Source organism: Staurois parvus, unplaced genomic scaffold, assembly GCF_062004578.1.
Source record: "Staurois parvus isolate SC_StPar_1 unplaced genomic scaffold, SC_StPar_1.0 ptg000303l, whole genome shotgun sequence".
NCBI lineage: Eukaryota > Metazoa > Chordata > Amphibia > Anura > Ranidae > Staurois > Staurois parvus.
In genome coordinates this window covers 2,974,604-2,992,572 of record NW_028318099.1, presented here as the reverse complement: position 1 = coordinate 2,992,572, position 17,969 = coordinate 2,974,604, and the positions used below count along the sequence as shown (strand labels likewise).

At 46.1% G+C, this 17,969-nt stretch overlaps 1 protein-coding gene across 5 annotated transcripts in view; it reads left to right on the top strand.

Annotated features, from left to right (window-relative positions):
• Positions 1-17,969, top strand: part of SGMS1 (sphingomyelin synthase 1) — a 395,851-nt gene that overhangs the window by 92,046 nt on the left and 285,836 nt on the right. The gene's annotated exons all lie outside the window — the stretch shown is intronic.

The window sequence follows — 17,969 nt, the reverse complement described above, 5'->3', positions numbered from 1 at the left end:
GTAAATCTGAAAAAAACTGTATTTTATTTTTGTATGTTAAAATAAAAATGCATTGTTAAAAAATTGTATAATGTGGGCAGTTTTCGTACACTCATCTGCTGGACCAAACATGTCAGCTGCTCTCCTGCGACTCCCCTCATGTCTTTTTAACTGATTGGGTGAATGGTTACCTGACAGCAGAGTTTCCTGGGATCTACTGTACTCCTGAATAATGCTTTATGCCGCATTAGTTGCAACCAATATAATCTTTGTGGCAGGTAAGTCACCTCAGACAATTAGATAATTTACATCAAACTTAGTAATGTTTAGTGTAGAGAAAAACATACCGAGGGTGCACCAACGCGTTTCGAGGACTTGCCTCTTCTCTGAGGAAGAGGCAAGTCCTCCAAACGCGTTAGCCTGTTGGAGGTCCAGAGTTCCCATTACGGACAGACACGTAGTGCGGATTGGACAGAGCTGTTCTTTCATGATGTGCCTTTGACTGTGTTGTCATTTTGTGAGTACAATACCTACTTTTATTATTTATTAAATACATTTTTAAAGGTAATGCACTAGGCCGGTGCGTCCTCTGTTTGTTTTTCTCTAGTCAGTACATGTGGACTTCCCCGGTCATTTGATGACAGCAAGGCGTGCATATCTCAAGAAATATCGTGATGAGGCGCTATCAATACAGAGTCCATCCCTAAGCGCAGGAGTATCTGGGTTTGCCGTTTCTTTACTTAGTAATGTTTAGCCCTGGTCTACACTGATGCGGTGCAGAATTTGCAGTGTTTTCTGTGCAAACTTTGCACTGCATCAGAATCGCACACCGTTCATGTGAACCGCTGCGGGTGTGTATGTTAACACCATAAAAGCGCTCCGTAAAACGCGGTGCGATGTGAAGAATCGGATCGCATAGGTGTGAATACCTATGTGATCCGATTCTAGTGCGGACTCAAAAAAGGGTCCTCCACGTTTTTGGTGTGGGTATGGTGCGATTAGAGCCATACATAATGTATGGCTCCCATCACACCGCACACAAATTGCATGTGATTTGCACAGGAATGCAGTGTGGTTGCTGTGAGTAGCACATGCGATATACCACACCGCACATATGTGAACCCAGGCTTAGTCTTGCACAACTGAAAAATATACACAAATATGTACACAACTGAAAAATATCTTTCGTGGCAAAGCCCTGCTGATACAACCAAAGGCCTTTTTTTATGCCTAGCTTACCAGGTGGAGATCATAAGCCTAAAATATGTATTGGTATGTCCTGTTATTTCATGTGCTTGTTTATAACTAGCAATGGTGATGTCAGGTTTAAACTTTGAGAAGCTGGTAATCAGTTGCCTGGTGAGCAGGAAGGAAGGCCACAGAAGGAGCAAATTTCTTTACTGCAAGCACAGACAGGGTTGACAAGGGAACCCCATGGAGCCATTGTGTTCTCCTGGCGGGGGAAGCTGTCCCCACCAGGAGAACACAGTGAATATTGCTAGCGGCTATTACAGCCGCTAGCAATAATTGCATGTAAAATTTGGCAGGCTGGTTTTCCCAAGTTGATTGATCAATCAACTTGGGTACATTCAGCCTGTCCATACACGGTTTGATTCTCGTCTGGTTCCTGCTAAACCGCCTGAAATTTGAACCTATGACTTTAGAAGAGAAAATACAGTGTTGTACCACCTTTCTGGACTTTCTTGCCTTATTTGTTTCAGTTTCCTTCCACATCATGATCATTAGGATGTGTGTGGGAACTAATCGTTAACACTTCAGTTGTTCAAAACCTTAAAAAAATACTGTCACTTTGCCTATTCAAGGTAGAATAACAACAGTGTGTTTCCAAAGGGGTCCCTGCTACCTCTGTTAAGCAGCCCATAGATTATGCAATTTTTGTTTTCTTTTCACCATGGGTAGACGGAAATAAAATTGCTCCATTCCACCATCAACATAGTCAATGTTGATGGAGGAATTCCTCCCACAGCTTTATTGTGTTCTGCTAGTGGGAAGCCTTCCCTGCTGGTAGAACACAATGATCACTGCTGTTTGCTATAGCCCCAGCAGTGATCGCAAAAACAAAGACCAATCTGATAGGCTTGCTGTTTTGAAGTCGATCCAACCAGCCTGCCCATATATGGATCAAATCTCAGATAAACTGGCTGAGATTCAATCCATCTATGGCCAGCTTTATTTTTGCATTACCAGTGACCCTACATTGATCCTGCTTCTGCTGCCCCAGGATAGAAAAGCCAGTGCTTTCCCATATAGGAGAGCATGTGACCTCCTCCCATTGAGAGTGTATGGGTATAGTAACCAGTCTTTAGGCCCAAGCACTGTCACATGGCAGAGTTGGTGATGTCCCCACTCCCTCTAGCCTTCAACACAGGCAGCACACACAGGCAGAATTCCAGTGAATAACTACAAAGAAGACTGGATGCTGAACCCCAATACAAGCATGTAAATTATAACCTCAGCCAGGTGCATGGGTAGCTTTGGATAGCCTGGAAAGTGGCAATTTGGGTAGTGAAATAGATGAATAGCAAGAAAGAACAGGCTCTCCAGTGTAGAAAAAAACAAAACAAAAAAAAAACAGGAAAGTGTTGTATGCATAGGGAATGTAATAATTGGACTAAAAGCATATGCACACAGTCTTGGGCTAAAGGAAGTTCCACAAAAATGTAAATCTTAAATGGTGCCGATCCCAGGCAGTGATGGAAAGTTGGATGATGGAATTCTGGTGCCAACTGCAATAGAGGTAGGAGTGGCATTGGATTGCCATTTTAGTGTTCAGGCGCTAAATGTTTCATCTCAGGGCAACAGGGTGCCTGCTATTTCTTTATGAAATGTAGAAGCCTCTTCTGTGGACCACTCATTTCCTTCACACACAGGAAGTACACATTATAGAGGGATTTACTTTGTACATAATTCATGCATAAATTGAATTATGTATACTCATATGCATGAAAGCAAACCCTTTCCTTTGTCCCTACAGAGAACAGTAAAGGGCTCTCTTACCCTTTCTCACACTGACCCTTTCTCAGGAGAAAAGTGAAATAATTGACTCTTCCAAGTATGGGGGAACCTCTGATTAATGGTCGCCCATTGTCTTTGATTTAATCGCCATTTGGAAGCTTGCATGTTGCAATAAGGTGATATGAAGCTTGACTTGGTTGTGGCAGCTAGTCAGGAAAGATAAGTATAAATTTGCAGAGAAGAAGGAAAGTTAAGAGACCTTGCATGGGCAATGGAAAGGGCCACTAAAAAAAAGGATTAAAATGAACTACTTCCTGTCCAGCGACGTACCCCTACATGCTTATACCGGGATGATGGCAGCACCCCGGTATCTTTTTTTATAGTCAGTGGTTGGCTTTCATGTAATAGCAATTGAAGCAGCTACCTAGCCGCTCTATTGCTATTACAAGCAGCAGGAGGGGGTGTATCAGGAGAGCCTTCTGTGGGTTGCTTGGGCTCCCCCATCCCACTAGGAGACCCAATCTGACTGGACATCCAAACAAAGCCGGGATCGGCTCCCTGTTATACTAAACTGGAAGCGATGACCTGACATCACTTCTGGATTACTCAGAAGTAAACCATGCCATTTTCAAAAAATTAAAGCATTCAAGAACATCGATCTTGGTGTTTTGAATGCTTTAAGTGCAGAGGAGGGATTTGGTGTCTTCTAGACCCCAGATCTCTCCCTAAAGAACACATATGATGTGCCTATTGCTGTCACAAGGGCGTTTACATTTCTTGTGACAACAGTAAAAATGAGGGGAAAAAAATTAATAATTAAAAAAAAAAAAGTAAAGGGGGCTAGTGGGAAACTGGATTAGCCTTGCACCCAGGACTGTTTCACCATGTTTGTGGCAGACACTGAATCCCCTGCTCAGGGATGCAAGAACAACTAGATGAAGAATAAATAGGGTCTGGGGTGGTACTACAAGAGATGCTGGCTAGCTCTCCAAAAAAAAAAAAGAGACCGTCTGCTGTAACCACTTGTACATAATTCAGAAAGTTGTCCTTGGTTTCTCAGTTTCATTGGGCACCCCACACACCCTTTACCCTATCCAAGTTGAAATCCCCCTAATAAAACCCCAAAAAACAAGCTCAAGGACTGGTTACTGACTCCTGGATGCAAGTCTGTTTGGACATACGTGTTGCCTGGCTGTGCAGGACTATAGCAGGACCCAAAACTTCAGCAACTCCTAAGGGGGTAGTGCTAAACACATGTATGTGCCTGTTTCTGCATAAAGGCAAGGCCTTCATAGAATGTTACTTGTGTTTTTTACTCAGAATCCTTCTGCCAGTTGAACCCTGTATATAAACATCAGTAAAGTATTATGTCCTGTGCAATAGGCCCTTGAGTTCACAGGCTGGTACGCATGTATCAGGAAACAGAGTGAAGGCTAAGAGCAATATTGCAAAGCTTAATGAAGGGAATGTCTGACTTCAGGATAAAGTCCTATACACAAAAATTGTCGAAAGGGGTCAGCCAGCATTTGTCGCTCGCTGCTTCACTCATAGATCTGAAAAGTCTTATTGAGCCCACTAGACGAGTATAAAATACGTGAACATGATTGGAATATTCATTCAGCTGCTCACTCCATTAAAGCAAAATAAAATGTGACTTCAGCTTGCGGGTGGTTGGGTGAGATCATATCATAGCATAGCTAGCCTTTATATAGTGGCCATTATAACTATAGCTAGGAGTTAAGGTTTTCTATTTTGATTGGAGTGTTTATTGCATTTATTTAATTGTAGTTTACACAAGATTAGTAGATCTTCATATAGATAAACTTTTTTTTGTATTCCAGATGTTAATAATTAACACCCCCCACCATAGGCTTACAGGCATTTTCATGTTTAAAAGTAATCAAATGCAGAATGGCTGCAGACATCACCCTCCAGTCACGTATCCAGCTGTAATGGAAATGTTAACATTTAACTTTGCTGGGCTGGGTGTTATTCCATTGCTTGAAAAACAAAAACACATATGTTTCCAATATTTGTAATGGAAACGGACAATCGTGTATTTTTCGGGTTGGGTTAATATGAAATTCTTTCTATGAAATGAGTGTTCTACATCTGCTAGTCTTGTCAAAAGCAAACAATGGAGGAAAGAGACCTTCATCCCTCTTTTTATCTGGATTTGTAAAAAATAATAAATATTAATAATAAATAATAATAATAAAATAAAAAAAAGAAATATTATCTTGGGTGTATACAATATACACTCACCAGCCACTTTATTAGACACACCTTACTAGTGCCAAAAAAATATCCCCCACACCATTACACCACCACCAGCCTGAACCATTGATACAAGGCAGGATGGATCTATGCTTTCATGTTTACGCCAAAATCTGACCCTACCATCTGAATGTCACAGCTGAACCAGTCTACCCATTCTCCTCTGACATCAACAAGGTATTTTCATCTACACAACTGCCACTCACTGGCAATTTTCCCTTGTTTGAACCATTCTCTGTAAAGCCTAGAGATGGTTCTGTGTGAAAATTCCAGTAGATCAGCAGTTTTTTAAACACTCAGACCAGTCTGTCTAATACCATCAACCATGTCATGTGATTGGCTGACTTGCAATTTGTGTTATCATGCAATTGAGCAGGTGTACCTAATAAAGTGGCTGGTGAGTGTAAGTTCTCTGTACTGTATAAGGGCTGCAGAACTGCCTGTATAAAGATGTAGACATTAGCACAGTTCCCCCCCCCCTCCCATTTTTTTAACAATCCAGGGAAAGGAGGTATTAGGCAGCAACTTAACTGAAACATGAAGGGCTAAGTGGTTAGTACTTCCACCTAACAGCACCACGGTCATTAGTTTGAATCCTAGCTACGACTCTTCTTGTCTAGAGTTTGCATGTTCTCCCCGTGCCTGTGTGTGTTTCTTCCCACACTCCAAAGACCTGCTGGTAGTCTAATTGGCTCCTGTATAAATTGGCCCTAGTATGAATGGGAGTTAGGGACCTTAGATTGTTAGCTCCTTGAGGGCAGGGGCTGATGTAAATGTACAATATGGAGATATGTAAAAGCTGTGTAAATCAATGACACTATATAAGTCATAATAATAATAATGTGAGAATATAGACTGTGTTGCCAAAAATCAAGATTACTAAACGTTTGCAACATGTAAAAGTGCAAAAAATAAATAAGTGGACAACACCAGAAAATACAACTAATGTCCAAAGTATCAATAAGTCCTATTAAAATAATAGTTGCTTAAAAAAACAAAATGGTAAGTGAACAGGTGCTGTTGCCATTAGTAGCAGATTAACACGTGAGCACTTCCAGGTGACCCCACATAGATTTACACTTTCCACAATGGATGGACCTTCTATTACTAGATAGGTCCCACTGCATTTTTTGGTTGGACCCACTGTATATCTTGTTACCAACTTCACTATTCACATGTAACGGGATGCTACTCCTAATGCAATACACCGCTACCTAAAAAACATTGTTGGGGAAAAGGTTCATTGTGCAAAGCAACTGACTTTATTAAACCATTTAAAACTTAATAAAAAACTACACTGCAATCACATGTATATGTGCCTTAGGACACTTCCACCTCAAAGAACCAGGATCATCAGTTTGAATCCCAGCTACGGCACTGCATGTCTGGAGTTTACGTGTTCTCCCTGTGCCTGCGTGGGTTTCCTTTGGGTGCTCCGGTTTCCTCCCACACTCCAAAGACCAGATGTGAAAGGAAATCCCTGATAGTAACCAGAACTAGTGTCCCAAATGGAAGATTTCCCCTCTATGTTTTTGTTTTATGACCATTCAAAATTTGGAATTTTCTTTCACTTTCAGTGATAATGGTCACTAGGACAAATAAAGAAGGGTGAATCTTCCTAACATGGGCACAGACAGTAATAAAACTTGACAAGTGTTCTAGTCCCTTCCTACTGTAAAATTGAAAAACAGAATTTTTTGCCGTCAATTATACTTTAATGCCAGATAGTCTATGCAAAATTATTAGAAGCACTTTGTAAACTGTAGATCACATCGAACACTAAGTACTGAGTATGCTCTAAGGGGAAAAAAAGTGCTGCAAGTATTCAGTGCAGGCAACTAGAAAACATATTAAAGTAAAGCTAAAGTTTAGGGTCCCCAAGAGTTCTAGCCATAATGTACAAGTATGACATGACTCTGCACATGGGAATTAGTTTATCTCAGTATTTACTTCCGGCATCTGTAAGCCATCAGCTGGGATTATACACTGAGCTACACATGTGTGGCTGTTGGTGTAAAGCTTGTAAAAAAAAATGTGAGCAGGCAAGGGAAGAGATTTAATGGCAGACAATATACCGAGTTTATTCTACCACAAATGCCTACCCGCTAGCAATTTTTTACTAATCAACTTTAGTTCTGCTTTAAAGAGATACCGTCATTTCGGCCATCCAGGACAAGGTGACAGTGACTCTACAAATGTCTTCACCCAACTCCTATATGCTGTGATTGTGATGATCGTGGTGTTAGACCCCAGCCCTTCTCACCAAACTCGTGACCGAAGGACTAGCCAATCTAAAACTGCACTGTCACGTGCGTAACAATGTCATGCCCAGCTGCACCCTGCACACAGATTTTCCAGCTAATGGACTACAATCTGTGTACCTGCAGCCTGGGAGCAATTGTTACTGGGTCAGGTTAATTAAGCAATTAACCCTTCACACTGCCACCACCTCCTTTTTGTACAGAGAAAGAGGAAACTCGGCAATATTAGCAATACCACTATGATATTTGGATAATCGTCTGTATACTACTGTCACCATAGGCAGGTTATACAGAGGGTTAAACACACACAATAGCGCTCTTCAGCGGTAGGAATTCGTAGTTTGCATTAAAGGCATTAGAAACAGTTCAACACTTTCAGAAAGTAAGATTTATTACTAAAAGGGTGCAATAAAAATATTTACAGAAAAAGATGTAGGCAATATATATATATAAATATACAGAGAACAATAGCACAGCAAAGAGATAACAGAGAGAAGTTAGAGGGTTAAAGTACTTGCCACATGTTCTGGGCTATGCAGATCAGGTTTCAGAGCAAAGGATGTATCTTCCACTGTCAGTTTCGATGTTAAAACAGGAGATTCTTCAACTCTCACACACCTCAGCTTAGCTTAACTTCAAGCATCCCAGCCTTTATCTAGGAACTCACCAGGGTGTCTCCCTGAAGCAGAGAACCAATCGCCTCATTTGGGGAGGGAGTTGTAGGTGGAGACCTCAGGCTATGACCAAAGCCCTCTGAAATTTTACTTTGGTCAATAACTTTTCCTAGGTACATGTAACATTCCACCCACGGGTAGATTAATACGCAGAATCGTCTGCTGAATGTCTACATATGAAATATGACATACCTGCTGGGATGGTTAAGGAGATATTATTTTCTGCTCTCCTGTTGATCCCAGCTAGGGGATATAATATATCAAGCGATTTGTATTAAAGTGAGCCATCCGAATATGTGCTCCATGTTTGTGTAAGTCTTTCATAATCCAAGATATGAAATCATAGGGGAAAATGGGTCTTAAATGTGATGTCTGCTTTACTGCTTATCTGGAATGTCTTTGAACTCAGCGAAGGACTCGTTTTACGCTTTTACGATCCCTTTTCAAGCAAGAATTTCTTAAACAGCGGGGCACCTAGCTAGCAAGGTTTTATAGCCAGGACGCCCTCCCACTGAGTTTGTTGCCTGTGATCTCTGCAAACACACACTGACCACATGTCACTCAACAGAGAGGGAGGAGGGATGAGGACAGAGGGAGAGAGAGATAATAATACAAGATGGATGATCCTTTGTCAAAATGGAGGTTCGCATCCATCTCTGTGTGCACGATTGCTACAGTGATTACCTTATCTTTGTTCCCTCTCAGCTCCTTGCACTTCTACAGCCAGCAGCACTACTCAACAATTTCAGGCATGGAGGACCATGTGACCTGCTCAACTGTGTCGGTGCTGGGGCCTAGTGGTAAGTTGTTGCATGATTAGGGAAGCGATGTCACTGCTCACCCAGGTCACTGAGATAGCCAATCTTGGCCCCACCTGTGCAGGAGCAAGGAGTCGCGTTGGATCACAGGTAAGGTAAGGGTTGGGTTGGATGATGTCCTTTCTAGAGACCCTCTCACCTTGCCTTGCTGTTGACTTAACCAAATCTGGTCTAAGATTTGGCTACATTTGGACAGACATTTTCCCTTTGATAGGGCTAACCCATGATGGACCTTATAAATTATTGGACTTACTATGTTTGCAATACTATGGCAGTGTCACTGAATGGTTTACTTTTCCATATCTTGTTGCATCTTGTTATCTCAGCTGGCAGATCTCCCTAAAAGCAGAGTCACAAGTGTAGCTGAAAGCAACAACTCTTTTCTGAGAACACTATTGCCTCGCGTCTACAGGTGCTGATCCTCATTTCTGGGGTTACTTTATTAATAGCACGTGTGATGAAAACTGTTCTATATTTTGCTGTTTTGCATGTCTGTAGGCAGGATCGGTAAATAAAGATATCTCTTGGGTTTTAATGGAGTAGATGATATGTTAATATATTCTTATTTAAATAAACAGGCCTTCACAGTATAACAGCGTTTTTTGTTTTTTTCATTTCCTTTAGATCACTTCACTATTCACTGTAATCTTAAAGTGGTTGTAAACCCTCACATATATCCAATGAAGTTACTGGCCTCAGGTGATACACAGAGGTGAAACAACATCCCCTACATATGTTGTACCCAGGGGCGGACTGACCATTTGGAAACTTGGGCACTGCCCGAGGGCCCGGGGTCAGTAGGGGGCCCCATGAAATGCCCCTGGTACCTTTTTCATAGGCTTTTTTGAGTTTGGGCAAGGACACAGGGGCCCCATGATCCCCTATTGCCCGGGGGCCCCATGAGTTGTCAGTCCGCCCCTGGTTGTACCTGTCTTCTCTTCTCTACATCCCTTCAATGTGCTGAATTATAAAGCTTGTCTGACAATTCAGAAAACGGGGTGGAGAGCTGAAATTGCAGAGCTCCATGAGGAGAGCTGATTGGAGGGACAAGACACACCCCCTTCATACAGCACCCAGGAACAGAACTGAGGCTGTCAATCTGCTAGAGGTTCCTCCCCGGTCACCATTTTTCACTAGGTGTCAGTAAAACTTGTCAGAAGTGATTCATGCTGATAGCAGAAACTGAGCAGTAGACAGAAATGACACTTAGTGCTCTGGGCTGAGACAAGTACACACAATAGAGGGACACTTTGTTCATATTTCATGTCTGAGTTTTACAACCACTTTAAATTGGACCTGTGTTTGCACATTTAGGGCAAAGTGCTTACAGTATATGTTTCACTTTTACCTCTCTTCCTTTCACTCCACCACTGGAGTTTACCTTCCTGGAGGAAAGTTATATACTTTGGTGTGGTACTTTAAGATATGTGGGAGTATGTGACCTTCTCCCCTTCCTCCTACAAATCCTGGGGGGCAGTCATCAAGCCCCAGCGCTGTCACTTGGGGCCTGGAGTGGGTCCTTAACCTTGTGTAAGCTCTTATCAGACCAGCTTGTAACCTGCATCATGAAGAAGCTTGCTAACAAGGCCCTCAGGGCAGTAAAGAAAAGGTAAGTATAACCAGTGTGGGCTGGTAAGGCATTTCAGATTGTTCTCCATGAGTAAAGAATGTTTGCTTTACTGTTTACATTGTCTGCTTCAACCCATTATGGGCAAAGAATGTTTTGCTTTAATGGTTTGCTTTTTTCACCCAATATGGGCAATGCATGTTTAGATTAATGGTTGCCATTCAAACTTTGGAGGCATCACAATTTTATTACACATTTGACAACCAGCTGGACTGCAATTGGTTATAATGGGATGATCCCTGCAACTGCAAGCATCATCTTGCTGGGTTTTTTTTAAAATTTTTGGGCAGACAGTCAGCTCTCTTCTACTAGCAATCTGAATGGCTACCTAGCTGCTGGATTGCTTTAACAAGCAGCGGGAGGGGACATTCCCCCTCTTGCCGCCTTCTGTGTCTTTAACAAGCTGTTCTATCCCACCAGGACACCCGATCGCCCAGCTGGCACTTCCACAGGCTGATCATAGAGCCAAACAAAGAATGGAACTTCTCTGTGCGGCTCTATGATATAGGGAACCGGAAGCAATGACCTTACATCACTTCTGGTTTACCAGGATGTAAGCGGCGCCATTTTTAAAAAAAAGTCCCACCAGGGTTCCCAGTCAACCAGCTGGTGCTTCTGACGGCTGATCGCAGAGCCCAACAAAGACCGGATTGGCTTTGTTGGGCTCTATGATATAGTAACCGAGAAGCGATGACCTTACATCACCTTAGGTTTACTCGGCTACAACTTGTGGCATTTTTAAAAACTGACATCATCTGATTACACCGATGTTACATGTTAACAAAAGGTGCCAGAAAAGGCTTGATCTTCAAGTGGTTATGTTGTGCTGATGATTACTGACAAGTAGAGATGAGCGAATTATTCAAAAATTCGGTTCGGCTGATTCGCCGAATTCGCCGGAAAAATTTGATTCGATCCGAATATATTCGCCGCGAATTTAACTTATAAAAAGGGTGTTTCTAGGCTTCAGAGAGCCTTTATATTAGTGCAGAACACTGTACCTTTAATTTAAATGCCCTTGGAGTCTGCTGGGGAAGAGAAATAATACTGTCAGTCAGTATGACATGCAGATGAGTGCCGTCGATCTTAGAATCACCGCACACTTCACTCATTTGGGCAGTCACGGGGCCAAAACCAGAGTGTGGAGCCACAGTGTGGCGGTGGAGGCAGCAGCAATGGGAGGCCATACAGCACCCTATGACAAAATGGAACCCACCAGCAGTGTGAGGAGACCTGAAAGTGGCACATGGCAGAGTGTGGCGATGGAGACAGCAGCAATGGGAGGCCGTACAGGGACCCATGACACACTCTGGACCTGGCAGCAGCATGAGGAGGCGGTACAGGGGCCCATGACAGATTACGGGCCTGGCAGCAGCATGAGGAGTCGGTACGGGGGCCCATGGCAGATTACGGGCCTGGCAGCAGCATGAGGAGGCGGTACAGGGGCCCATGGCAGAGTGGCGGAGCGTAAGCAGCTAAAATTGAAGGCCATACAGAGGCCTATGTTAAAAAGTCCCCCCAGCAGCAGCGTGGGGAGACGACTATCAAGAGTCCAATGGCAGAGTGGCGGAGCAGAAGCAGCTTCAATTGAAGGCCATACACAGGCCTAGGTTTAAAAGTCCCTCACAGTTAATTCCAATAACGAACTCTACTCCTCCGTGCAATCTACTTACGAGACCCTGGGCAGGTCTGGGTCCAATTTGTGGTAGAGACTGGTTTTGTTCAGCCATGCTTGAGCGAGTAATAACAGGTCTGTGCTGCCCTTTGGTGTCTGGCTTAATGCGCACAACACTGAATGTCCCAGCGTTTGTCAACGATTTGCCGTTAAGTGATGCAAACCCGCTGAACCACGTTCATGAGGAGCCGGTACAGGGGGCCATGAATCAGTATGGACCTGGCAGCAGCGTGAGCAGATGACAGAGGCACATGGCGCAGGGTGGCGGTGGAGGCAGCATTATTCTGAAGCCATACACAGGCCTAGGTTAAAAAGCGGAAGCCGTCAGCAGCGTGAGCAGACGACAGAGACACATGGCGCAGGGTGGCGGTGGAGGCAGCAGCAATGGAAGGCCATACAGCACCCTATCACAAAATGGAACCCACCAACAGTGTAAGGAGACCTGAAAGTGGCACATGGCAGAGTCTGGCGATGAAGTCAGCAGCAATGGGAGGCCGTACAGGGACCCATGACACACTCTGGACCTGGCTGTCAAGGTCCTACCTTTCTTCAGAGCTTGTGCATCTCCATGAGCTGGCCTCCATCTTGGTTTTCTGCAAAGCATGGTGGGAACCTTTATGCCTTCAGGCTTCTGCGGCTCCTCCTCAGAAGGGTGTGGTTGAGCACATTTAAACCTGCTGTCTGCAAGTGTGCTCTGCACTTGTGTCCTGTATGTTGCCCTGTTGCAAGCTCTTGTGTTGTTCCCATTGCTCTCCTGGTAACCGACTCGGCTTGGACAAGACTACTCTCTGCGTTAACCCTTTATCTGACCTCCCGTTGTTGAACCCGGCCCGTGACCTGAGTCTTCTTTGCCTACCGTCTAGTACTGTCTGCTCCATTGTTATTGACCCGGCTTGTCTGACTACTCTACTCGTGATCCCATCTAGCTCCCACCAGCTGTACGCCATTGGCGGCAGTCGTTATCGCAGCTGGGGTCACTCGGGGGCCGCGACCTGGTCTCAGGCTGCGTCAAGTCCATCCCCACCATCAGGGGCCCTGGTGAAGGGTAGCCTGGGGCTTAGACTCCGCGCCCGGAGGGACTCTGGTCTGTGGGTAGTGGCTGTCGTCAGTCGCAGTGTGACCGTACCATAGGCCTGCCTGCCCATTCCATCGTTCCTGCCCTGACACTGGCAGCAGCAAGAGGAGGCGGTACAGGGGCCCATGGCAGAGTGGCGAAGCGTAAGCAGCTTAAATTGAAGGCCATACAGAGGCCTATGTTAAAAATAATAACATGTTTAGGGCATGATTCATGGCGGATTTAGTCAGTTGTGTCAGAACTGGTGGTTTGAAATCCAGACTAATCCACGCCTGATTCATTTTCACAAACGTGAGTCTCTCCACACTTTGGGTGGACAGTCGTGTCCTCCGCGGAGTTACAATACCTCCTGCAGCACTAAACACGCGCTCCGATGCCACGCTACTGGCCGGGCATGACAGCCTTTCAAGGGCAAATTCAGCTAGTTGGGGCCAAAGGTCAAGTTTCGTTGCCCAGTAGTCAAGGGGATTGTCTACCTCGGTTGGCAGGGTGCTGTCCAAGTAGGCCCAAGCCTGTTGTTTGAGGTCCTGCTCCAGGTCCACCTGATGCTGATGCTGCTGCTGCTGCGGCTGGTTAGTAGTTTCCTCACTGCGCTGGTGAAGAAAGCTACTCATCATCGACTGCAGACTGAGGCAGCCGCTGCTGGTGGAGCTGCCACTGCTCCTACCACCCCACCCCTCCCCTGCTGCCATGGCAGCGGAACGCGAGCGCACAGGGCCCACAGTGTCTGAGGATGGACGTTGGCGCAGAAAGGCAGAGACCAACTGACTACATAGGTGGTTTTTATAGTACGTTATTTTGGCCTCCCTCTCAGCAGGTGTGAAAAAGGCCACCATTTTTGAACGGTAGCGAGGGTCCAACAAGGTGGACAGCCAAAAGTCATCCCTCTGTCTGATGGTTATTATTCGGCTGTCGCTACGCAAGCAACCGAGCATGCTATGGGCCATTTGTGCCAAGGAATGCGAGGGACTCCCTGCCTCCATCTCCACAGCATACTGCCACGGTGCGTCTGGGTCCTCTGTTTCCTCCTCCTCCTCTACCAGATGCTCCTGCTCCTCCACTCCTGTCCGCTGAGTGGAAAAACCACCCATTTCACTCAATAATTCCTGAGCACCAATGTCGTCCTCTACCTCCTCCTCTTCTTCCTGTCCTGCCCCCACAGGGGTCATGTGGCGTTGAGATCTGTGCGCCACGTCTACCGCACCCTGACCAGCCATTGTTAACAGCATTTGTTCCAGGACGTGCAACAGAGGAATGACGTCGTTCATCCCATAGTCCTGCCGACTCACGAATAGCGTGGCCTCCTCAAAGGGCCTGAGCAAGCGGCAGGTGTCACGCATGAGCTGCCAATGGCTGACATCTAAGTTACACAGGGGAGTACCTTTATCCGCTTGTAACATCAGGAAATCGGTGATGGCCTTTCGCTGTTCGTAAAGGCGGTCTAACATATGTAGGGTTGAATTCCACCTTGTTGCAACGTCGCAGATCAGGCGATGCTGTGGAATTCCGTTCTGCCGCTGCAGCTCAAGGAGGGTGTGCTTTGCGGTGTAGGAATGGCTGAAATGCATGCAAAGTTTACGTGACATTTTAAGGATGTCTTGCAGTGGGATGGTGGATTTTAGGAACCGCTTGACAACCAGATTGAACACGTGAGCCATGCATGGCGCATGGCACAACCTTCCTTGACACAGAGCAGACACCATGTTCTTTCCGTTGTCGGTCAACATGGTTCCGATTTTCAGTTTGCGCGGAGACAGCCATCTGTCGATTTCTCTGTTCATTACACTCAGAAGTTCCTCCCCTGTGTGACTACGTTCGCCAAGGCATACCAGGTGCAGCACAGCGTGACACCGTTGCGCCCTGCACATGTGATATGCCGGTCGGGTAATGGGACTTGGCACGGGGGTGGCGGCTGAGGACACGGCGGAAGAAGAGGTGGTAGAGGCGGACATCTTTGCTGGACCAAGGACGTGCAAACGTGGAGGCAAAAGCGGCGTGACCTGTCCAAGTTGCTGGTGCGGCTGTGCCGGCACCACGTTCACCCAGTGGGCCGTAAATGACATGTACTGTCCCTGACCGTAGTTACAGCTCCACACGTCGGCGCTGCCGTGCACTTTGGCAGAGACCGACATGCTCAAAGACTGGCCCACCATCTCTTCTACATGTGAATGCAGGGCTGGCACTGCCTTTTTGGCGAAGAAATGCCGGCTTGGCACTCTCCACCGCGGCTCGGCACAAGCCATCATTTCTCGGAAAGGTGCTGAGTCCACCACTTGGAAAGGGAGGGACTGCAGCACCAGCAACTTGGACAGGAGGACGTTCAGCTTCTGCACCGTCGGGTGCGTGCTCGCAAACTGTTTTCTCTTGGAAACGGATTCCAAGAAAGACTGCTGACGGAATCCGTGAAGAGGAGTAACAGGAGAAGGAGCATCTGAACGAGCGGAAGATGCCAACGAGCGATAACTCCCCTCAGCAGAGGTGTTGGAGCCTTGACTGGCTGATAGAGGGCGATTGACGTCGGGTGACGGAGCAAGTAACGGAGCGGGTGATGGAGCGGGGGCTGGGGCAGGCAGAACCGCCGTATCTTTATCACGGTTTTCCCAGGCCACCGAATGGCGACGCTGCATATGCTGACGCAACGCTGTAGTCCCAACATTGGCCCCTTGGCCACGCTTGACTTTCTGGCCACATAGTCGACATACGGCTACGTTTACTTCCTCGGGCGGCTTGACGAAAAATTGCCACACCGCCGAGTAGGAAACTTTGCCCCCGCTACTCCTCACTGGCTGACTGCTACTTCCTCCGTGCACACCGGCACCACTACTGGCCGTGGTGGTAGGCTGCAGTGGAGCTGGTGCTCTACTCCAAGGCCGTTTGGCTCCACTGACACTGCTGCGACCCTGCTGCCTCCTGGGCAACCCACCGACTGTTTTGCTCGCTGGCAAGCTGGCACCCTCTTCTCCTGATGATGCGGAAGCAATAGCCTGATGACGACGAGGCTGCCAAGTGCGATCAGCCTCATCATCATCAATTAGGGTCTCCGCGTCACTACTAGCCCCCTCGGCTGCGTGTGGGTCAGGAGACAGACCTGTCTCTAGACCGGCTACCGAGCCACTCTCCTCGCCAGTACTTCTTCGCCTGGCTGCTGAAGAGGCGGATGTCTCCCCCCGTTCCTGACCGCCCTCTGTTAGCTCTTCCTCACTGTACAGTGGGGCTGAGCCCACAGCATGCGATACTTCGATTGGTGAGGGAACACCAAAGGACAGGGGCAGGTCGAGGACACGTGATTTCAGTGGGCTTGCTCCTGGGCCATGCCAACCAACGGTTGTGTCTGACGTACCCACCGACCGTTGGCTGTAGGTGTCAGAGGTGACCTGGGAAGAGGAAGACGACCGAGTCAACCAATCGATGACGGCAGGGTTGTCGGTGGAGACACGACCGCTGGATGACACCGGGAGCACTGGCCTCTGGCTGCGACTAGTGCTGCCTCGACCCCTTCCTCTGCTGCCACGTCTGCTCGCTCCTGAAACATTGCCTCCTCTGCCACTCCTCTGCGTGTTGTCTGACATACTCTTTAATTCAATAAGCACCCCAAAAATAAAACCGGATTTAACTCTTTGAACGTACAATAGTGGTTGTGAAGCAGAAAGTCAGTTTATTTAGCACAATCGGTCAATTGCAGCTTGCCGTTGGCTGTAAACTGTACGTTTATGTCACTGGAATGCACTAATCACCCAAAAAATATTACCGCCACCCGGCGTGTATATGGATTTAACTCTTTGAACGTACAATAGTGGTTGTGAAGCAGAAAGTCAGTTTATTGTACACAATCGGTCAACTGCAGCTTGCCGTTGGCTGGAAACTGTACGTTTATGTCACTGGAATGCACTAATCACCCAAAAAATATTACCGCCACCCGGCGTGTAAATGGATCTAACTCTTTGAACGTACAATAGTGGTTGTGAAGCAGAAAGTCAGTTTATTGTACACAATCGGTCAATTGCAGCTTGCCGTTGGCTGGAAACTGTACGTTTCTGTCACTGGAATGCACTAATCACCCAAAAAATATTACCGCCAGCCGGCGTGTAAATGGATTTAACTCTTTGAACGTACAATAGTGGTTGTGAAGCAGAAAGTCAGTTTATTTAGCACAATTGGTCAATTGCAGCTTGCCGTTGGCTGGAAACTGTACGTTTATGTCACTGGAATGCACTAATCACCCAAAAAAAATTACCTCCACCCGGCGTGTAATGGATCTAACTCTTTGAACGTACAATAGTGGTTGTGAAGCAGAAAGTCAGTTTATTGTACACAATCGGTCAATTGCAGCTTGCCGTTGGCTGGAAACTGTACGTTTGTGTCACTGGAATGCACTAATCACCCAAAAAATATTACCGCCAGCCGGCGTGTAAATGGATTTAACTCTTTGAACGTACAATAGTGGTTGTGAAGCAGAAAGTCAGTTTATTTTGCACAATCGGCAAACTGCAGCACCAACTGTGCACGACAGCCACCAAAAAAAAAAAGGGTGTATGTCACTTTAAATTTTCGATTCTTTGATAGCTGTGGCCCTAAGTAACGATTCTGTGTCCCTGAGTAATGATTAT